At 39.8% G+C, this 24160-nt stretch overlaps 1 long non-coding RNA gene across 4 annotated transcripts in view; it reads left to right on the top strand.

Annotated features, from left to right (window-relative positions):
• The window catches only part of LOC130155634 (uncharacterized), a 345033-nt gene that overhangs the window by 313307 nt on the left and 7566 nt on the right, over positions 1-24160 (top strand). For 3 of the 4 annotated variants that reach the window (XR_008824132.1, XR_008824129.1, XR_008824130.1), the window contains one exon: positions 12692-12739. This is a non-coding gene — a long non-coding RNA (uncharacterized LOC130155634). Of the gene's footprint in view, positions 1-957; positions 1042-12691; positions 12740-24160 lie in introns of all 4 variants that reach the window. The other variant, XR_008824131.1, reaches the window with a different exon arrangement.

Below are 24160 nucleotides of genomic sequence, written 5' to 3'. Positions count from 1 at the left end.
ATTCAAGGTGCAATTTGACAACTTCATGGAGGAAAAATTTTCCCATGATGTCACCAGGCAGAGGTACCACCTGCAGCTCCATAAACCCTAAAGCAGTGGTTCTGCTGTTCCTAAAGGACAGTTACTGACTGGAGCCGAGTATGCCAGCTCTCTGTTTCAACATTACTTCAGAAACAAGGTTGCTCCATTACTAAATTTCTATGACTGTCCGCTGTTTTTGAGACAGTTATGATCCTCCCGCTGATCTGTAAAAAACCACTGAAATCAGTGACAGTTTTTCTCTGTAGATATAAGTTAAGGAAGAATATATGCAAATTCTTTTTAGGCTAGTTGCCATGAAAACAATTTCACGACTGCTTTTATCACACAATAAATTACCCATGAAAGAGGATAGCAGATTAATTATTTTATTTAATCCCAATAGAATATTGTTTTATTAAGCAATGCTGTGGCATAATTAAGAGTTGTAATTGATTAAACACGTTATAACCACAGAGCTATTAATTGATACTAAATTACAATACAATTAACAAAGTAACATACACAAGACACATGTTTTAAAACAAAAGTGATAATGCATCAGCTAAGAAGCTGCTTATATAAACCATTTCTTAAAGATTTTGACTGCTGAAATGAATATATAATAATTGAAAAAATGGAAATGGGGCAAGAAGAGCATTCCTTATGATTTTTCAACTCAAAAGACTCCTCTGGTGAGAAACATGTTTTTTAAGTTGGATATTAAGTGAGTGTTGAAGCAAAGTCCTTGAACACAAACTTAGAATATGCAGGGAACAATTTAGAAAGTAAAACTTAATGTCAGCTTCAAGACCCCCTCTAGATTTGACACTTGTTTGCCTTATTTGAATACAAATCTGAACAACTTATGCATTGCTAAGCTTTAATTTGAGTAATGATGTATTAATGCTACGGCTCAGATTCTGTTCTCATTTGCAGGAATGTCAGGAAATTTATGAAACCATTTGCATGCTTAAAAGATTTGCTGGATTGGACGGTTTGCAAATTTCAGAAATCCCACAGGTATTCATTTATTACTGTGCATTAACCAGAGGAATACTAAATACATAATATCCAAGTGTAGGACTACAGGGGCCAGTGGAAGTATGACATATAGAAATATTTTTCAACTTTTTCTGACCTGGGATCAAATGTGGTTAAGACCAAATTCGTTATAGGAATTTGAAACAAGTTGTAGCAGCGTCTGAGAACACCTAGCAGAAAGATTGCCAAGGTTTATAATACTATTTAGGCCTTGGGATTTTGTTCTGTGTGAAGCAATGTACAGATTCCACTAAATATATCTGGTTTTGTATTAGCATTTTGGAACCTACTGAAAATTAAATTTGACTGTTTTCATTATCTCACAAACACAAACTCTGGATATATACTTTTTGTTTTTCTTACATTAGTTACTCAAATTTACCCCAAAGCCTAAAAGTATTGTATTTGTAGCTTGCTGTTGAATTATAAGTGCCAAAATGATGTAAGACAGACTTTGTGTAAGTACAAATTGAAGCCCAAATATCTAAGTCAGCAGGCTGCTAAAAAAAAGTTTTTTACAAATATAAAAATACCAAGTATCAAAACTGGACTTGTTGTTTTAATAACTCATGCAAAATCTGGTCTTTTTTATATGTTTTAACACATCAGTGTGACTAATCTTTGATTTATCAATGTTTTTTGTCCTGTCTTCTTGTGTGTAGTATGTAGACACACAATGATTATACAGGAACATGCAAATGCATTTGCTACAGTGTAGGTACTCCTATGGAGAAATTTGTGGGTATTCATACATGTAATGTAACTGCATGTGTGTGGTTCTTAACATGAATGGCCTTGTAGGTACCCAATTGCTTTCAGGTACCAAAATATTTGCAGGTGCGCATATTGTCTTGAACAGTAAAAGGCATTAGTTTATGATTTTGTCTTGAGTCAGGTTTATTAGTGGACAGAGGGCTGATGGAGGAGAAAGAGCTAGGCATGTATGTATTCAGAACTGTAAATCCATACATTGCTGAAGGTTTCCTTGAATAGTTCAATGTAAACAGGAGAAATATTAAGCAAGCCAAGCACAGCCTAAAATGGGCTAACATAAGTATTCCACAGACTGGGGGATGAAAGGCTGTGGGAGCTTTCATTCCAGAATATGCTGCTTAAACATTTGTGAACCTCATTAAGATGGAGAGTAGGAGGGAGATTTCAGGAGGGCAGCATCTAGTATGAACAAACATGGAAAAGCAGCCACTTGTTTAAGGATCTCAGTGTAATTACGTCATACAGGTTCATGTCATCCCTATTTAAGAATTCTTTTTAGGCTGTGGGAAGCAGAGTGTGAGTGAGGGATTGTGTCTGGGATTGTAACTGGAAACGCCCATTTTCTGGTTCTTTCCAGGTTCATGATGTGCTGAAACTGCATCATTTTTATGGTCTAGGAGCAGCTGCAACTCTGTGTTCGCTTAGACAAAATCCTAAATCCTTTCCTGTCTCATGAAGATTTTGCATTTGGTGTCTTGCAGTCAGTTTGTAACTGCAGAATACATGGATCTGTTTGGACTCCAGATCTGGTACAGACTAATCTTCCCTTGAGGACTAAGATTTTCAAATGCATGTTGGGGGATATCCCATCTTTCCTGAGTGGAAAGACTTTTACCCAATTTCTTCTTGGCTGTGTTTGCTGAGAAGGTCAGCTTGCTGTTCCTCACCACTCTCACTGCATTGCCACCTCCAAAAGCCTCATGACTGGGTAGCTTCTACTTTTTCTGACACCATTTTTTGCCAAATGAACCACAACCTGTCACTTAAACTTGTTTCACTGTGATTGAAACAGATTTGAGAACAAGCTGGTGGCCCGTGTTCCCAGCAGGGCTGGGGGAGTGGGTGCCTCCGCCAGAACAGCAGTGAGGAGCAGCTGGACGTAGGCTGGGAGACATCTGAGCCCAGGCAGCTTTTCATTTGGCATAGCTGGAGCTGGGTGAGGACATATTTGCAGTTTCTCTCTCTGGGTTTCTCTCCAACTTCTCTCGAGCATTTCATAGGAAGGGACTGGCACCATGTTTTCCGCTTCTATAAAGAAGTTGGCCTTACATGAGCTAAAGCCTTTTCAGCCTGAATAAGCCAAAGAAAGATAAAAGGTATTTTCTACATTTCTCCTCTGCTCATGTCAAACCATTGGGATGGTCTTGCATGTTGAAGGATCCATCTGTTTCATGCTTTTAGACATCCTCTGAAAGGAATAAGATATTTTGGGGGGCCTTAATGAAGCTGGAAGAACAAGGAGTGTTCCTGCATTAGCTGAATGCCGTGTGCTGTAATATGCTGGAAAGAATATTTTGTGAAAGCACTCGGTTTCCCTGCTGAGTGAGGTGAGGGCAGAAGACTGAGGGAATATTAGACCTTCTCAGCTCCTGGTCTGCTATGGTACTGGCACTTCATGCATTCCTGCATCAGTTTTACAACCAATTGCTTGAACATAGCACTGCAGATGTAGTACATGGGGAGGAGGTGGCAGGCTGCTGGCTAGGCTCCTGGTGATGCTTTTTGGGTGGAGCCTGGTACAGTGTGACCAGTGACCATAGAGGAGGAATTACCCTCAGTTGCTTGGGAGATACCCTTTTGGAGAATCTGTACATCACAATTCAGCAATGGAAAGTGAAGGATTTTTTTATTTTTTTTTTTTAATATTTTTAAAAACCAAGAGGGTTTACATGCAAATGCACAGCTTGTAGTTATGTCTGTCTGTAGAGAAGTGGTCAGTGTATGTGATGAATACTGTTTTGGAAACCAGCTCTGCAACTGTGGTAGTAGAAAACAGGAAATAGAAGTCAGGGAAAGGTCCTGTGAGCATGCAGGGGCTCTAATGCAGATTTTTCTCTAAGAACAGATCAGCTGAAACTGTAGGAGAGAGAAACTGTTGACAAACAGTGTATGTATATGTGTATATATTTCAATTGTCTGCCCTTTAGGTGTCTAAGCAGCATTCTGAATGTCATGAAAATCTGTACGCTTTTCTAAAATGTTTTCTGTGAACATTTTATTGTTGTCTTTATCATGTTTCTAAAACAATTCAAATCCACGGTAGCTGAAATTAACACTTCATTCCAGGGCTGTCACAAACAACAGATCGCAGCAGTGAATCAGTGTAATCTGTTGTTTGGGTTATGAACCCCACACATTCCAAGTTTTCAAAAATCTGAAAAGTTAAATGCCCAGGTTTACTCCATTTTCCATTCATGTGTGATTTAATAGAAAGCCACTCAGAGATTCCACAGTGACTAGCTTGTCCCAGGGTCAGCTTTGTAACAGTGACTGTTCTTAAGAAAATGTCTGTGTGGAGGTGACTTGTCTCTCTCCCACCTCTTCCACACTCACCTCCTGGTAGCTGTAAGTGTCAGGACCGGGTTTCATCAGAGCTGAGGTCTGGTCTTCCTCACAGCGCTACGAACATGTTTGTAGGGCTTCAGAATGTGCTCAAGTTAAAAGCATTGAGTCTGGCAGCTGATGACTAATGTGAATAGACAACCCAATGTGCTAGCTGTAAAAACAACCAGGGATTTCAGAGATGGGCTATGTGGGAATAGGAGAAAGAAGATCTCACTGATTTCTCTGACTGGGGTCTGCTCCTGGTATTCTCCCACTTCACCACAGGCTGGTATAAGGGATGAATTTTCTGCTTACACTGAGGACCTGTTTACAGGTTACAAGGTATCTGTGTAGGATTCATCTGAGATAACATACCAACATGTTTCCAAATGATGCTCCTTGTTTCCATTGTATCCAAATGGAACAGTTGTTGGATATTTCTGTCCTTTAATCTGATGTGATTTGTTGTGGTATCCCTAGCAATCTCTACTGCAAGTGCTAGGTAGGATGGAATATGGCTGTTGGTTGTCAAGATTATTTTATTTATATGGTATTTAAAGTGCATTGTATTTTACAGCAAGTCAGCTGGTCAAAGCAAGCAATACCTGAAGAACTGAGGTATAAGTCAATGTAAAATGGTACAAAGACAGATGAGGAATACGAAACAAGCACAGAGTTGTTTTGTTTGTTTATCCTATAGATGGAATAAACATGTAATCCCTGTTGATCTATAAGCAAACCTTTTCCTGAGGCACTGTGAAATTTTGAGTGGCCTGCATTTGGGAAAAAAGTCACTAAGACTTTGTAAAAAGTATTTTGGAGGTTTTTATTTTATTATAAGCAGTAAATTCTTTAAATATACTTTGGATGCAGTTGAGTTATATGGCGAGTTTGTGTGGCCCAGAGCACAGAAAAGAAATCTGAATAGAGATTATAATTTTAGAATTTGATCACTGCTCCTGTGTTCAATTAATCAGGTTCCACCAGCTGTGCAAAACCAGCATTTACATGCATTATAAACGGAGGCAGACTTTAATATATATGAAAGTATGCAGGAAGCAAGAGGTAATGCTAAAACAAATCACTTTGAGTCAAGTTTACTTTCTGTTGCCAGTAAAAATAAGACTGACTTGATTTTCCAGAAAAGGATCGCAGTAAATCCAGTTTTCATTGCTCAAATTTTACAACAAAACTTACAAATTCCAGAATAATACTTTTTACAGATTATTAGTAGTTGATGGAGACTTTTGGAAGGTGGTGCTTTTCTAAGGGATCTTAGGAGAACCACCTGCAAGTTTGGCTTACTAGGGAGGAAGCATATTGATTTACAAACATGGAGTAGACAGGTTTTATTATTTGCAGAAGATATAGCTGCATTTGTATTTTTTCTGACGAAACCTTTTATTTAATGTGCTTGTCAGGCAAAATCAAAACCCTTTTTTTCTTACAGGAGAGGAAGAAAAAACTGTTTGTATGCAAAACAATTCTTCTCCCCCCACCATAATGCTACTTAGTGTTTTTGGTTCATGGATTTTCCTCATAAGCAGTCAAAAAAAGTAGTGCTTGGTCTCTGCAGAAAGCAGATTATGTGAATGTTTAAAGAGCTTTTCAGTATTCTTTAATTTCTTGAGTTACAGACTACTATATCTTAGCTGCATAAAAATTCAAGATCAGACATTGAGAGAAGTATAGAGATGAAGTTTGCTGCAGTATCATATGTGAAAATGTTCATACTGTAAGTCATTATAGGTTACATTAGCCTAATTGAAATAAAGGTTGTAATTTTCAAATATATTTGTAAGATATAGGATTCTTGCTTTATAAAAAGTGTGAATTTGCATTCCTAAGCTTTGATAATATGGCTCTTCATGCTGATTTTTAACATAATTCTTTAAAGTACTTGTATGAGTCACTTATTTTAGTGGAGAAGAAGCTGAGTGACAGTAGAGATTTGGAGAACATGCTGGAGAGCAAAAAGTAAGTTTCATGTAGAAATAAATAGGCCAGGAGTGAAGAAATTAATGAAAATCGTTTTTTATAAGTTCCCAACCTGCAATATCCTGTGTGCATCTCTAATCTTATTCTAGTTAAAATATTGGGTGATAAATATTCACATGGACTAGGAGGGTGTTAGGAAAGCAGCCATGTGGAGCATGTCTTGCAGCAGAGAAGGTCAGGGAGCTTGCAGCCCAGACTGAGCTGGGGAGAGGCGATGGGACCTTAGAGGGAGCTGCAGGCAAAAGGACAGGGTAGGTGTGTGCTGTGAGGTCACTTGCATTGGAGGAAGCAGAGTGGTGAGCAGCGGGTGGCTTTGTGAGATGCTGGTGCCTGTCAGGGACAGCATGGAGGAGCAGAGCTTGGGGAGGGCAAGGTGGAGTCCAGTTCGTGTGGGTGCTGGTGGTCAGACCACGTGCTGGTGGCAACATGTGAGGACATGAAGGGTGTTGTAGAGTCAAGCCAACAGAGCTGGCAGCTTTTGCAGAGGTAAGGGCCGTTTGGGTAAAGATGATGTGGCTGGGAGAGTGCTTCAGACAGGCTCTTAGCCAATGTCTAACCACTAATCTGAAGCCCTAATTTTAAATTTAAACCTTATACATAGCTCTTACCCTGTTGCCATATTGCAATTCATAACCCCAAATGCTTACTTCTGAGCTGAAGCCTGAAATCATAACTTCTTACCCTGACGTTTCCTTTAAACTGAACCCCTAAACAAAAAAGGATGTCCATACCTTAGATACTAACCAGAAGCCCTACGGAGAAACCCAAATTCCCACCCTGAGGGTGTATCTAATCCCAAATCCTCATGCCTCGCTAACAGGGGAGCTCTCATCCCTAGCCCTACCCGCAGCACTAACCCCAGAGCAGACACCCTCACCAGATGCCCCAACCCAGTGTGCTTACCAGAAGCCCTAAGCTCTCATCCCCCATCCCACTCCTTGCTGACCCTGTCCCTCAGCAGTCTGTTGCCCAGCAGGCAGGAGAGGGGCCGGACTCAAAAGTCCTGCAGGGAAATGTTGTGATAGGAGGCAGGGGAGAGGGAGCGGCATGTCAGGTGAGGTGTAGGTAAATGTGATGTGATGGGTGTGGGTTGTGAAGTCACTTGTGTTGGAGAAACCTGAATAGTGAGGAGCAGAGTGTGGGGAGGGCGGAGAAGAGGCCAGCACATGGGTTCTGGTGTGAGCCTGTCCTAGCACCTGCCCTAAGCTTTACTTTAAAGATTTTCCCTAGTCCTTATTTCAGTCCTCTATTTTCATGCTGAACCCCAAACCCCCACTTCAAAGCTAAACCCCAGTATTTTTCAAACACTAGTCCTGATTCATAGCCTTGAAATGCTACCCCCTAAGCCTAGCTCTAATCCCTCACCCTAATCCAGCCCCTTAACTAAGACTAGCCCATAGCCTCCCTGCTAACCAGAGACCTTAGGCAGAGACCCTCACCCTCATACCCAGCCTCATTCTAATCTGTGACCCTGATCCTAAAAGGTAAGTTGAACTTCTCTGACCCTAACTGGAACACTAACTCCCAGTCAGAAATCCCAAGCAGATACTGGCAGCACGTAGGCAGTAGGCAGCTGCTGAACCCATCAGCATCCCAAATAGAAAACTAACCCAGATAGTCTGTAGTGTTTTGGACGTGGGTAGTATTTCCCACGTTTAGCAGTATGACAGAGTTTTGTACTGACTTTTCTGTTGCGTGGTAACGGAGCCTGGCACAGCCCAGCTAGGTGCCACTCAGCAACATCAAGAATACTTTAAATGAGGTGGTGGGAAGGGACAAGAAGTGCTTTTAATGACAAGAAGTACTTTCCTGCTTGGGGGACAGCTGGGGAGGGCTGAGATCATCCGACAGGGAAGGTTCAAACCTCACATTTCTGATGTCGGTCTGATTACCACACTGTGGGGCAGCCTCCCCTGGGCACTGGGCACTGAGTTAGCAATCTCAGCTCTTGGGATCCATCTTTCTAGCTGCTAGTTCTTGTGTCTGTCTGCTCTCTACGCTTGGTCATGCTCTGCTACCTTCCTGCCCAGTCCAGGTTCCTGCTTTTGGCTTCCTGATCTGCCTGCATGACTTCTTGTTTGAAACCCTGACCTTACAGCAAAGAATTTCTCATTTTGTGGATTGTAAGGCCTGTTCTGTTTCACTTGAGTTTAGCGTGCCTTGACTTTATGCCTGTTGTTGCTGGCTCTGCTTTGCTGCCTTGTTCCCATCCCCAGACTTGGTTGCAGCTTATTCTTAACCACTGGCTGCAACTGTCAGCATTTGGCTGTATGTTGAAGTTTGGGAGCGTACTACCAGTCTTCAACAGGACATACCTAAGCAGTTGCCAGATCTGGCAATCAAAACAGAGTGAGTGCAGATGCACAGAAAGGTGGTGAGTACTTCAACTAAACTATAACCAACTTCTCTGGATCAAAGCCTCAAGTGTTGTCCATTGCAAGCTCATAATGTCAGCACACAGGTGTCTGTTGCAAAAGGTCAGGAATCCATTTCAGGAAAACAGAAATGAATCCTTTGTATACTCAAATTCTAGTGTTTGTACTTTCCCAGCAATTGCTTCAGTCTTCAGATGATGAAAAATTGTAAGTATCTGGACACAGCTACAGAGTGAGCCTGTCCTTCATGGTTTTCACATTGCTTGTGGGTATTCTTGGGAACAGAGACCTCTTCACCTTTCTTCTTCCCAAATTTGGCCTTTTCCTCTCATTTAGGTGAAATATTTTATTGTATTGTTAAGAAAGAAGGCTGTCCTCAAAACTGTGTATCTTAGAAATATACCAAAAAATGTTACAGATTTAATGACAGGAGCTGTTTTTCACGGAGTCATCAATTGTAGAAATTAAGCTAGTCTTGACTTACAGCCTTGAAGACTTATTTAGTCAGCAAAATATTTTGAATTGATTATGCCAACATGACATTTGTGCTTCTTCTCTAATTTTAAAGATATGTATACATCTGCTGGTTACAAGGAAAATTGGCAGCAGAATTGCAGAGCACCTTTCACCAGGCCTTCCATTGCTGAAAGGACAGCAAAAAAATAAAAGGCTAAATGCCCAGTTTTTAATAGATATTGGAGGCTTAATGGTTGCTTACTAGATAACTAGATTACCACTGCTAACTGAAGAATCCCCCCAGTTCTTGCTGTTCACGATGAATCTTGATATTACAAGGTATTTGCAGACAAGGGCTATGAGAGGTAACTGAATTGCATAAAAGCATGCTCTTACCTTACCCCTACCATGTTAGCGTGTTTCTCTTAACATATCCCATCACTTCCTCTTAGGAAGAGAAACATTTAATGGTTTGGTGCAGTACCGTGGTTTTGAAGTGAAAATCATTTCTGTTTATTGTGTTTTGGGTCAATTCGGAGTATGTTGGTGCATGTGAATGATGTTTGTTTTATAGGAAACTAAACCAGAAGCCCCATTCCAGTGGGCACAAAATGCTCTTCTCCCCCTAATAGAGGTGTGAGAGTCTAAATGAGTGACTGGTCCTTCACATAGCTTTGAACCACATTTATGGTGGGGGTGTAAGATCCAAACCAAACCCTTAAATTATAGATTTTATAGATGAAATGGCTACAGCACTACCTGCTTTCATCTGCTCCTCTTGCACCAAATCAGAGACTAATGGTAATAGCCAGTCTGTAACAGTAGTGTTATCCTCTAGTGCCATAGAACACTCGGACCTAAGTGTCTTTTTTTTTTAATGTTAAATCCAAGAACAATCACAATGTTAACAGTCAGGTTTTTTTTAAAAATAATATACAGAACTAAAAGCCCTTGATGATTAGAGGAAGCGTTCTACAGTTTGTGAACAACACACAGCATAATGCATCTTCATTACAAAAATGCAAAATGACGATCATTTATCATAAAATATGTTGACAATAGGTATTCATCACTTAGTAAACTCTGTTCCCATGGCAATGCAATTCATTTTGTTCCTCTCCCTCTACTACATGCATGGAAGACTGGGCATTCTCTGGACAAACAAATTGCAGCTTTAATGCTATGGATTTTTTTGCGTGAAATACATAAGTATTTTGGTGGAACTTCAGTTCAGTGGTAACCACAGTGCTGGGGGAACGTGCCTATATTTCATACAGACCAGTGGACAAGTGGACATGCTCACTGAGCAGGTGTCCTGCCATTCCCAATTTTATACCAACTCTGTTTAAAGGAAAGGAATTCTTTCAGGAGTAAGTTCCAGTAATATATTTGTATGCTGGGAACAATTGTTTTTTTTAAAAAATATGGTAGCACTGTTTGCTTCAGAAATATGAACAAATGTTTGTTATAATTAACTGCATGTTGTTTATTCCTTATTTTTATCTGGTTGTACTTTGGTTTTGTGTGTGTATATATGTGTGCATGTTTAAAAGTAGAAATTATTTGGTCAAGCAGACCTGTTCTAGGGAAGTTATGCACTCCCACACACATATAGCATCTTGTTAATGAAGCTTACCAATTTTTACTTACTTGTATTTTGAAGGCTAATAAAATACCATGTTCTTTCCCCTTATGTGATATTTTGTTTGAAGTCAGCACATCTATGTATTTCACAAATTTCCATCAGTTTCAGAAACTGTGAGTTATTTTATAAATCTGACTACCCAACCTACCATGTATTTTTTCCACCGCAGAACAAACTAACAGCTTCAGTTACTGCAAAGCAAGCCATGTTTACCTAAATATACCTGCTTTCTGCTTTAAGAGCATGACAGGGTGGCTGACTCCGATATAACAAACAGCTTCTGTGCTGTCAATTAATAGCCCTGAGAATAAGTTTTGTTCTTTTAATGGTTGAGTCATAGCTCTTTGCATATTCTGGACAATTGGGTCTTACTACATAGATAACTTAGGAATACTAAAGTAAAAGAGAAGGCAGCAACCTGCAAAATGTCTTTGCTTCATGTGGAATTGTCTGAAGATAATGCTGACAGATGCACTCTTAGTAAAGACCTGGATTTTGCTGAAAAAGAGAGGTGAAATGAGCCCCGCAACTGTACAATTAATTTTTAAAGCCAACCAATAACAACTTATAATCTCCGCCCCAAATAAAAGCCCCTGTTCAAATGCAGTTTCAAACTGTTTCATCCCTGGGATTTTTGCTGGATGGAGCAAGCAGAGTTTGGTCCAAGCTGCAGCAGGCAGTTATGCCTTGCTCATTGCAAGCCTTTTCATTCTGGAACTGTTTGAAATGGGTTGGTTTAGGTGTATTCTGCATGCTTAGTCTGAAAATGAGACTGTATACAACTTTCTAACTTCAGATTACATGTTCAGCCTGTGTATAAACTTGAAGTCTGGAAACATTCTGAGCTGTAGCCTTGGTTTAGGTTTATTTCTATTGAATATGGCTAACTTACAGTCACACTTACTTAGCAACTCAGCAAACTATCCAAACAATGCTGTTCTTTGATGTAGGTACCGCTACACTGATAGCTGATCAGCTCATGTAATTCCAAAAGTTTGGCACAAGATGTTGCCAGGATGAGGCAAGGGGGTACCTACGGAGGGGAAAAATAGGAGCATAGTCATTGACCACCCAGTTTCTCCGGTGGGTTCCTAATGCCCCTGCCCTCTGCTGTGCCAGGTCTCACACCATTAGGAGCCCTGGGGTCTCTGCCCTGTGCCCACCAGAAGGCCCTCCTTGGTAGTGGTCCTTGCATGTTTTCGGTCCTTTCATGTTTCCCCTTGGAGCTGTGAAACCTCCAGTCTGACAGTCTGGGCCTGAAGGCCCAAGTGGCTCTTGAATTCCTCAATTTTTATGGACATTCCAAGTTTCCTCATGGCACAGTCTCAACTGAGTAACCACTGTAGAAACAGTCCCCAAAATATTGCCACGCCCACCAGTTGTGTTCTCCACCCCAGGGAGAGCTCACATGCGCGTAGCAAAGGGCTGTAAAGCACCAGTCAGAGGTTTTACTGTTAAATATTTTAGGTTGAGCAAGGACAGAGATTATACTGGAGCTAAACAAATGATAGATAAGTGCCTGATAGATATGTTTTAGGGTAGATATTTTACAAGAATAAAAGTTTTTATGAATTTTCCCTTGGTTTCTGAGTTGACAGCCTTCATAACACCTTGTAAACTAATGAAAACCTCAGGCATTGTTTTCTTATTTTTCTTATTCAAAGCTGCCTTTATTAGGAATAAAAAAGCAGTATAAAAAGCTATGTATTCTGCTCTTCTCTCTTTGGAAGGCTAAAATTATTTTAATAAAGGGTAAATATGTGATGTTAGTTGCTCTTCTTAATCAGCAATTAAAATCTGAGCAATATTATTAATCTTATATTTTTTTGCTTTCCAGATGATCAACATATAATCTCAACAACTATGGCTGAGAAGTGCAATTAAGGTAACATAATTTCCCTTTTACTATGGGCACGCTTTTGGTGAAAGTGATTTCCAAAGTACTCGCTCCAGTAATCCACTTAATAACCTGCATTTCTTGAGGCTGAGTTCACCTCTGGATGTGTTGGTTTTGTCATTTACCACTTTGGCTACTGCACTTCCTGAAAACTCCCTAATTTTTTCATAGTCCTTCTCTTTCAGCTTCCTGTTTTTAAATTGAGTAACAGTGTTTTAAGATATCTGTGTAGACTTACATGCTGGGAATAATGCTTACATTATATGCTTGCAACTGAAGGTCATGTCTTTGAAATATTAACTCAGAAAATGTTGTGGGGAAATGATAGAAAATCTGTCCATAGGAGGCTTTTGGAATGATGGCTGCTGCACGCTCCAAGGCACCAAGGATTTAATTGCTGATTTCAATCACAAGATGGAAATCTGCTCAGCAACTGTACTGTACCACAGGGAAAAGATGCTTGGTTTTGTTGGAAATACACATATCATGACCAGCATTATCTCTCTTCAAGTCATGTTTTCACTTGTAAATTTCTAGCTGGGGCTTCAAACAAAAGAGTAGTAAGATAGGAGAAAGTGGAAATATGTCTGGTTCCCTTTCCTTGGCAAGTTGCACTGAAATCAGATGGCAAACTTCAGTGAAAAAAATAATTTCTTCCCTACAAAAAGTGAAGTATGAACAAGGTAGGACACTAGTGCTATCGGATTAAAAACTTCATGAACAATATTGAACATTTGTTCTACAATGACATGGACTAGTTCTTGCCGAAGCAGTTATCATGGCAGTATTTCCATTCCATTTCTAAATGCCTCCACTACTGGTTTAATAACGCTGTTGAAGTAGTCGGCTGTAAAATCATCCTGGAATATTAAATGACCAGTCTCCTTTCTGATGGGATTTTTGTTGTTGAGTCTGCGTGATTTATTTGAGGATGGGTAAAGGATAGGAAAGCTTTCCTTTTTTTTAATTACCTCCTTTTAGAAACAGAATACATTATTTTTCCAATTTTACCTCTAGTTGCCAGAAGTTTACTAGCAAAACCTCTTAATGTTTATTTCAGTATGGGGTTATTGCACTCTGTCTGGTGAATACTAGCATATATGCAAAAACAGAAAAAAAGAAATCCTGAAAAGTACATGCAAATTAGGTTATTTCAGCACTCTGTAATGTCTTAGGACAGGTTTTGAACAAAGAGTAATCCAGAATATCATCGTAAGTGAAAAGAGGGATGAAATGCAAAATTCTGATCAGAACGTGATTTTGTTAGACTCATTTAATGTTTCTTTTTCCTATGATAGTGAACATCTCAGACTACAGTAATGCGATGTGCTTAAGCTATCTAGATTTATAGGAAGCATTCATTCAGTACAGTTCCCAAAGGAAATTATTATTTAAAGTGGAGATGGTGCAGATTAATACAGGAATTATAAGAAGCTGTCTTAGGCAGATAAGGAGCTGGGAAAAGAGGGGAATGTGGCAGGATGTAGTGACAGGTGAGCTACCAGGTTGCAGGGGAGTTATTAGAAGTATTCGTAAGAGACAGGTCGTGTGACCAGTCCTCTGTAATAATTCTTTTAGTAACCTTGACACAAGGTCTTTGATGCAGTTTTTTAAACTCCTGTAATGCTGTGAAGGACAGCAGTATTATACAGAAGAATTTTGTTGACTTTGTGGATTAATATAACAAAGGCAGGATAAAATTTCATAGTAATAAGTACACTGCCATTTTGTTAGGGACCGATAGCAGGGCCGGTTGCTATAAACAAGAGCTTCAGCATATGGAAGTTCTACTTTTTTTCAAGAAAGTGTGATTGGTACCTAACTGAAGCTTTCATAACCTACATAATTTTCATGAACACCTGCTTACCAACAAATTGAAATTTACTGTAAATGGTTTAGAGACTAGGTGTTCAAATTCTGCTAATTATGATAAAATAAAATCTTAGATTTTAAATACCAAGTTCCGAACCTTATTCTATAAAGTTCAAAGCAGTTGCAGGTGTGAACCCTAACCTTGCATTAGGAGTAGGAAGTTGCCAGACTACCAATGAGTAGGTTACTGTAGCAGCTGAGGAACTGATCTTCATATAACCAGCCCATCTGCCTCCTCCAATCCAAAAATCCCCAAACAAACAAAAAATGTGGAAACAAACCATGCAGATCTCAGGCACTAAGTGAGCAGTTGTGTTACTTTGAAGCAAGAAACCTCATCTAGGATGGGTGTAGCTGTAGCAGAAGCTGAGCCAAGATACAAAGCTGGAGGCAGAGCAATAACTAGTGAAGGTAGAAGAAGAACCAGGAGGTAGCTGATGGTTAAAACCGTACAGTTTTTGGCTGTCGGAGGGAGGAGTGCAACAAGACACTTACCATGGGTCAGATTGACCTGGTACAAAGGCAAACAATGTAATCAGTGCTCATCCTGCCTCACAGAAGAATTAGAGCCAGCATATGGTGCAGGCATCCAGCTTAATAAAGCGTGTGTCAAAATATATTGAGTGTCTACCTTACATGGGACTGGCTGACTAGCCAGTGTGCTGACTAGGAGGATAGCTCAGTGTCCTCGAGGTCAGCTTTTTGGAGGAATTCAGGAACACAGAAAGGTTTACTGACACACTACCTTCAGGGTCTTTTCTCAGTAATACTCTAGTTGAAGAACCCTAAAACTACTGAGACAGAGTAAGAAGAGGGAGCATTTTAGCACAATCCCACCTCCAGAGTAGCAGCCCCAGCGTCATGCAAAATGACATCATGGTGGTATTCAAGAAGCAAGTGAACCCAAAAATGGGCCCTGCTCAGTGAAATACGGGTATGCTATACTCTATGGCTAACCCTCTGAGGATTAGTGAATAAAGCCAAAAGGATGCAAAGGTGGTTCTTCATTACCGTACACTTAAAAATCTGCACTTCCATCAGATTAAAGGAATGCTCTACAGATCAACAAAAAGTTGGTCAAAAGATATGGAACAGAAGGTAGGACTAACTAATCAGTTTTCTGAGTGACAGGATGACAGCAGTAGATTCTCAAAAGAATCTGTCCTTAAACTGATGATAATCAACTGATAAATCAACTGGAAAAGATGACAGAGTGTGCTGATGATGCTTTTATTCAGAGCACCGAAGATGAGTGCTGACTGGGGAAAACCACAGATGGATTGTGCAAAACAAAGTGCCTGGGCAAGGCAGTGGCAGATGAAATTCACTGTAGGCAGATGCAAATTGAAGATGGCAAAAATCCTATATGTGAGGTGATAAATGTTGAGCTGACCGTTGCCACTCACTGACCAAAGTGTTGGGCATAGGTAGAGCTGTAAAATATAAAGGATGCTTCTCTGACAATGTTGACTTTAGTTTTGATGATGTTGACTTTGGTGTCAGTAGCAGTTAGAAAAGCAAGTAGTATAACAGGAAAGGCACCAAAAATATCCTGCAAATGTCACATTGCTACTGTGTAAGCCTATGTTTCTCTTGCATCCTGAGTAGTGTACAGTTTTGTTTCTCCATTTCAAAAAGGTGTAACAGGAGCTGGGTAAGTTTGGAGGATGGTAACCATGACACAGATTTCTTCCAAGAAATGATTAAACAGTGTAGCATTCCTTGGTGTGGGAAAGGGACAGAGGTCTGAATAACTCCTTGAGGACTACCAAGGGTGAACAGGACCCGCTGGTCATTATCATTTCCAGTGCTAGAGGCAGGGAGTGGAATTAGTGGGTGATGAGTGCACAGGACGTACAAGGGAGAGGCCTCCCTGGTGGGTGGTGGTTATTGTGCGGCCCAAGTTAGGGCAGGAGGGGAGGGCTAGCCTTTCACATAGGCGTAGACAGCAACAGCACAGAGTTATGGAAGGAAAGTATAACAGGGCCTGAGAAATACAAAGACTTCACTGTTTATTCAGGAAGTGAGTGGACTTGCAAGAGTTTGAGGGTCACGTGGGAGTTCTGGGGAATTCTCCCATGGGATGGATAGCTCTGCTCTTCCTTAGGGGCTGCTGCTGTCGGGGAAGGGCAGCTGGGCTTGATGTACTCTGCTGTGAAGGGCTGTTCATAGGCTGTTACAGAGCTTAAAATGAGAGGACCAAGGAGCCACTGCTGATGGAGCTACTAAAGAAAAAACAAACTGCTGAAAGGAATTTCAGGCTGTGTCTAGCAAGTAGGAACAGTGAAGTGTTTGCCCAGTTGTACAAGGCTCACTTAAACTGTTGTATGTGGTTTGGTTACTTGTCATCAGAAAAAGATATATTTAAACTTGGAAAGTTGTAGAAAAGGATGAGTAATTGTGTAGTGTGCCTCCATACCTCCCTGTTACAGGACCAATTGGGATTTACTAGATTTGTAGCGAAGTAAAGAGATACTTACTTTTTTAAAATATATTGAGGGTTCAAATAGAAGTGAGGGAACAGCATAATAACATGGATAGAAAATCAAGTGGGCTTATGTGTGTCTTGAGTCTGTTAAGGCTGGAAGTGAGAAAAAGACATGTTAACCAGAGAGATGAGTGAAATTCTACAAGGGCTTTCTTTGCAAACACAGCTGGGACACAAAACCAGTGTTCTTTCAAGATGAAGCTTATGGGAGGGAACAGCAGTTGAAGAGCTGTCTTCCCTTGGAGGATAAATCTCTTGCATCTGCACTTCTACTCCTGCCAACTCAGGAAGCAGAGAACTGGCTTTGGAGCAGATAGGCGCACGTGAGATGGCAATGCAGAAGCTGAGCTGTAATGCCAGCAGTAAATCCAGTGCTACCTTAACAAGAACAACAGAAGCAATAATTCATACAGTTCCGTGTGTAATTGATCAGCTACCTATAGATCACGATGGCTCTTCTATTAAAGCATAGAAATAAAAATCTTCAGATTAGACTTGTAGAAACCCACCCATGCTGCCATATTTTTACTAATAAAATTAGCAGTGGAAGCTAGAAATAAATTACTATTACTTATCCACAGTCTGCTGATACCCTCATGTTGCTCTGTGGACATGCCTAGCTTGATGAATCCTTCCAACAGAAAGGTGGATCATGACACTTGAATGCAGCAGGCTGAAATTTTGTTCTTGACAATAGTATTAGATATGTTAAGATCTAAAATATTTGGAGCCATATACAGCATAGAAGCTAGAAGTCCATTCTGCCATTTTAAAGCTTCTTAATTATATAAATAATCTTGTGGAGGTCTCATACTGTAGTAAAAGAGTTAGATGAGAGAATAAGGCAGATCAAAAGTAGGTTATGAATATGAGACCCCTAGTCATCTGAACTAATGCATTTTCATAGATTAGTTTTTTATAACAGATCTAGAGCAGTGGAAAATATTTACCTATCGTGAGGTCTGTCATTGCAAATAGTGTTGACATTTTTGTCAGGAGTGAAAAAGTCATGAGAATTTGAAACTTTTTTTTTTTTCTTGCAGTGAAAGGAGGCTGTAATATTATGAGTTGAATCTAGGGATTTTAAAAACAAATAGAAAACTGTACACATATGATAAGATGAAAAATTGTGTCACTGTTAGCTTACATATAATAGGACCCTAAGGGGACAGATGTTCTGGGAGAACACATAGCCATTAGAACATGATTGAAGGGGGAGATTCTGAAATGTAGCCAGAACATACAGATGGAAACATTAAATAAATAAATAAAAATCAACTTACAAGTAGCCAATATAAATAATGCAGGGGATGCCTAACATGTTCTCCATTGTTCAAACCAGCAAACAGACATGCTTCTGCATTCTGAACAATTTGCAGCTGATGGAGCAGGTTTGCAATGAGGTTAGCTGAAAGGGAATTGGAGCCAGCCAACCCCCTGGGCATTTGCAAAAGTAATGTCAGGACTCCAGTAAAGAGCAAAGACTTTCCTTTTCAGAATTCATTTTTTGAACAGTGCTTTTTTATTCTCTGGTACTGTAACAAGAATTAATTTGGGGATACTCCATTTTAGATGAATCCTTTAGCCTATTTTGAAGATAAAGTAGAAAGGAGAGGGATGGGTTGTAGAAGGACATTGCACGTATGACTGTATGAAGTGATAAAAGATGGATAAAGAATCATCCCAGAAACAGTTTCAGCTACAGAATAGCATTAACTTCAGGCTTTTTACAGACTCATCCTGAAGATACATATTTTCTGTTCTGTTATCGGTGTAGTGCCTAGGTTGCTGGGCATGTACAGCACTAGCCTGGTGGTCAACTATTTCCAGTGGACAATTTAAGTTTCATTGGCAGAGTAACATGAACAAAGACAGTCTCCTTTTGAGAGTGGCTCCCACAATGTACCACTGAGTCACAAGTAACATCATAGACATCAGAGAGCAGGGCAAACGCTTCACTAAGAAAAATCACACATCAAACTAGTTTTGAGGATTGTTCATTGTAAGAAATCGACAGCAAAACTCAGGAGAATATTGTCAAAGCAACAACTGACACAGTTTTCCCTTAGAAAGAAAGCACACATTAGCAGTTAAGAGTTGATTTAATTGTGCTGATTGTCAAGTGGAAAACTGTGAACTCATTAGCAGAAGCGTAGTCTGTCAAAATTGCCTGCTGGCCTGCTCTATGAAGAGAAGGAATTTAGCACTGGACACCAAGAACCAGAAGTCTTGCGTGAGGACAGACAAAACTGTTTTTTTCCCAGCAAATACAACTACCCTTCTTTTGAACATGAATGTAAATCCCCAGTCTTTGTGAAGCATTTTCCCACAAAAAGAAAAAAAAAAAAAAGAAAAAAGAAAAAAAAAAAGATTATTTTCAAATGTTTTTCATAGTGGAATTGTGAAATATTCCAGTAACAGAGAAGTGGTCTATCTCTAATCATGTTACCTTTGGAGCTGTCCATCTCTTAATTTTAGACTATAGTATGGCTACTGTCACCATTAGCTGTAAATCTAGCCCTGTAGCACGTTCCACATGAAATCCCCAAAGCGTTCCTGCACTAGCAGCATTTCCTCTTAGTAAAACCTGACATCCCCAAACTTCATCAGCTTAACCCCTAAACCAGGAACACCTTGTGGATTCACTAACAAATGGCATCTTGCTTTGATGGTGTGGACTTGAATTCTGGAACCCTAGTACCTGTCTTACAGCTGCCATGCTCTGAAGCAGTAGCCCTAGAGCAGCCCAGGTGGCCTTTGCCATCCTAGTGACCATGGGGCATACATATCCAACCTCACTCTTGAGTACTTGTAGCCTAAGTTCTTAAAATGTAGACAATGCTAACCTTAGCAGTGCTTCCAACTCTAATCCCAATTTAATTTGGTAACTTCTTTCACCTCTCCCACTATATGTAGTCAGATAAGGAACCTTCACAGGAGATTCCTTCCTTGTTTATAATATTTCCCTTCTTATAAACAGGAAGACATAAAAGTCATTTTTGTAATAGCATTATGGTAATTCTCTACTATTTTCCATTCCCTTAATACCTTGCTTGCTTTTTTGCATCATGGCTGTACAGTTACATATTATCAAGAATATATCTATATATGTTAGATTTCACCTCTCACATATTATTCTGTGGTAAATGACTAAGGAAAACCTATTTAGAAATCCATATTATTAAAACAATGTTTAAATAAATTATAAAATCATATTTATCATATAAATAATTGAATCATATTATAAACGAATGGGAAATTTTATCGTTTATATGATAAAATATTTTATCATGTAAATTGTATAACATTCTGAGAGGGGTTTGATGCAAGAGCTAAGTTACTGGCAAAAGTATGTCATAAACCAAAGCACTTACATTAATTAACAGAGAAGGGAGCAGGCTTTGCATTTCCGTGTGGTAAAACCCAGTGCAAAATGAAGAAATCACTGTAAAAGACACGTAGATTTCAGTATTATTTATGGCAAATTTTGCTATACTTAAGTTTTCCTATGTGAGTGGAGCAGGATGTTGAGACCTCCCTTTGTGCTGCCCGTATATTACATTAGTAGCAAGATGGTTGTGTTCAGGAATCCTTAAGGGCAAGACTGTCCTTTGTTACAACTATAATGACTTTATTCTTCAGAAGCTAAAAATATTTTTTATCAATTTTGCAGCAGTAGCTGCATTGCTACAGTTTCTTCACTCAAAGTAGTGGTTCTTGTATATCAAGTTGTGTTAGTGCAGTGCTGTCATCTTCCTATGGACAAATGCACTTGCATCTGTTTCTCCAACTAACCATGGAGCTTGACTTCTCCACCCACAAATTTACCTTATTTTCACAGTGATCTTCTACATTTTCTGTACTAAAACAATGCTATAAGAAACAAAATGTTGGTTACATTGCTGATCAAAGAGCATCACAGTGGGAGCCAGCCAGCCAGCAGCACCAGCAGTTAAAATTTAGTGGACATTGCTTCTTAAACAGTTTATGTTCTTACACATATCATGAGTTTGCTAATGGGACACATGTTTATGCATCTCACACTCACTCATGCACATCAGTAGTTATGCTACAAACACATGCTTTTGCACATTAATAGGATCATTATTTGGAGCTAATCCACTTTACAGATATTCTTAGTTAAGCAACACTGGTCTAATTTGAATAGTCAAACTAGAAGCCTCACACTTTCATTAGCCTTACATCAGTATTCAGATTCTGTTCAGAATCTGAACTAATACAAGGCTCCTCTGACAACCCGGGTCTTTCTTCCGACTTGTGCAGTGTAGTTTTACAGACAGGTAGCTCCAACCTCCGTTTTATGGTTGCCTTTGCCATAATTTCACTTAATTATAAAACATCCCTTCAGGAAGTAGTTATTGGGATTTCCGAGAAGAGAAGGGAGACAAAGAAATATCAAGGAAAGTATGTTTACAAAGTCATTTGAATTTGGGGAAAATTTAGTGAAAAATAGGTACTGGTAAGAGAAATCCCTCTGTGAAAGTCAGAGTCCACCATAGTGGATTTTAAAGTTTTGACTTCCCCAAGAAGGGCTGGCAGCCAAATCTGGACTTGCTACCTGAATAAATGAGCACTCCTCCATTGAGTATGATGCTCTTAAATTTCTGAGTTGATTCTCTGTATATATTTTTGTCTGTACTCTAACAAAATTAATTCTTTTGAATGTTTTATTTAATTTAGTCTGAGGCCCTAACTTATCTTGGTTGAAATCTTCAATTATTATTTCCATGAATAGTGAGAAAGTCCTCCCTGACTTCAGAGTAAAACATTTCCACAGTAAGAATAAATAACACAAACACTGACCTTTCAGTCCCAAGGAGAGTGTCTGCTTAAGAACTTCACAGCTTCTTGCCTCAGTGCCGATTGACATTTGCAAGGTTCATAAGTTGGTTATTTGGATGTAAATCAACATGGAAGGAAAAACAGTCTCAATAGTTATGATAGCAGAGTCCGCTTTTTCTGTGTTTAATATAATATAATGGATAATATATCACGGAAATTCGCCATCAATGCATAATTTAAATGATGGCTGCTGTAAAGTATCAATGTGGAGGTCTGGAAAGGGAGAGACAGTTAAAATACTGAAAAATCCACTACATTTAATAAAGAGAAAAAAATGCCTGTTGGGGAGTTTGCCAGCTACGCCTTAAAGTATTGTTGTAGTTTAACCCAAGCTGGTAACCAGGCACCACATGGCTGCTCACTTACTCCACCCTCACCCAGAGGGATGGAGAGGAGAGTTGGAAAGGAATGTTAAACTTGAGGGTTGAGATAAGAACAATTTAATAATTAAATAAAATAAACCAAAACCAATAATAATAAATTATTAACAGTTATAATGAAAATGACGGAGAAGGGGAGAGGAATACAATTCAAAGGGAAGGGAGAAAACTAGTGGTGCACGATACAGTTACTCACCACCCACTGACCAGTGCCCAGCCAGTCCCCGACTGCAAGGCCCCAGCCAACGCACCACGACCACCACCCCACAGCCCCTTCCCAGTTTATATATCGAGAATGACGTCCCATGGTATGGAACTTTGGCTAGTTTGGGTCATCTGTCCTGGCTGTGTCCCCTCCCAAGTTCTTGTGCCCCTCCAGCCTTCTCACTGGCAGGGCCTGAGAAACCAAAAGGTCTTTGACTTTGGATAAACATTCCCCAGCAACAACCAAAAACACCAATGTGCTATCAACATTGTTCTCACACCAAATCCAAAACACAGCACTGCAGCAACTACTAAGAGGAAAATCAACTCCATCCCAGCTGAAACCAGGGCAGTATACACGTATACACCCCTTACTCCATACCATTTACATCATGCTACATTTTGCAATACATCACCGTCTTTTCCGTCTTTTAAGATAAATACATAAATGTCATTCCCTCAGTCTATGGACCATCCCTCATGATGGACCATCTCCCATCAGGAGATCATACGCTAAACTATATAGCCCTGAACTTTTACCAGGATTGGTCCATTACTTACTAGCCCTTGTCTTGAAACTACTATTAATGACAGAAAAGAAGCAGTGTAGTACTTAGTACGTTTGCTAGGTATATGTTAGGCCCTTGTGGGACATTCCCACGCTTTTACTGATCAGATCTGTCCCCTGTCCCCACCTCAACCCTGGAAATTCTTATTAATTTTCTACAAAAGGAGCCTTACAGAGTCCATGTATATGCATCTACTTTAAAGTTATTGGCAAGCCTCCGTTCTAAGTATCAAGGCAAAGCCAACATAATCTCCTTCAGTCTCTGAGACCTGCAAGTCAGCAGAGTGAAACAGCCCACTGCCTTTTATTAGATATTACGCACTTGACAGCCAAGTCAAATGCCGAGCTTGGTAGAGCAGTAATTCAATTCATGACCAAGTAATACGCTGAATGTGTTATTCCTGTCCTCCAGAGAAACGTGTGACCTCTCCACTGAGGTCCAGCTTAAAATAAGAGGTATTTCCTTGGGGTCACTAGTTTTTCAGGGTAATGTTGGAAGTGTTTGAACCCACTCTCCAGCACTCTGTTTCCTTTTCCAGAGTTTTCAGAAATATGGTGTAGGAACTGGGAAATAAATATGAGTCCGTATCGATGCTATCCCTAGAAAGACTGTAGGTGTAGAGGTGCTATGAAGACATCTCATCAAGGAAGTAAAGAGAAAACTGATTTTAAAATAGTCATTTTATCTCTGCTTTTTGTGGGAAGACGAGCCTTGAAGCAAGCTAATGTACTTAATTATTTCACTGTGGTTTTAAGAGTTGCTGCCCTAAACAGTTTTCTTCCACCTTGAGTTAGGTCATCTTTAGTATATGCAGCAATTAATGTCTTAAAACATGAAGAGACTCCCTTCTTATTCCACCCTGATGTATGGAGACAGTGCACGCCTGCCTTTTCATGCTAAGCTTTTTGAACTTGAGGTAAAAGCTCATTTTTCTTGTGTGCAGCAATTCGGTGAAACCTCCTTCATTCTTTGTGCAGAGAACAGTGCCACAGTGCGAGAGAGTATCTCATTATCCTGTGCTGCGTGAAGGATG

The sequence above is a fragment of the Falco biarmicus genome, chromosome 9 (genome assembly GCF_023638135.1).
Source record: "Falco biarmicus isolate bFalBia1 chromosome 9, bFalBia1.pri, whole genome shotgun sequence".
Classification (NCBI taxonomy): domain Eukaryota; kingdom Metazoa; phylum Chordata; class Aves; order Falconiformes; family Falconidae; genus Falco; species Falco biarmicus.
Note: the sequence above shows the minus strand (reverse complement) of the source record. Positions and strands in the feature narration are given on the sequence as shown.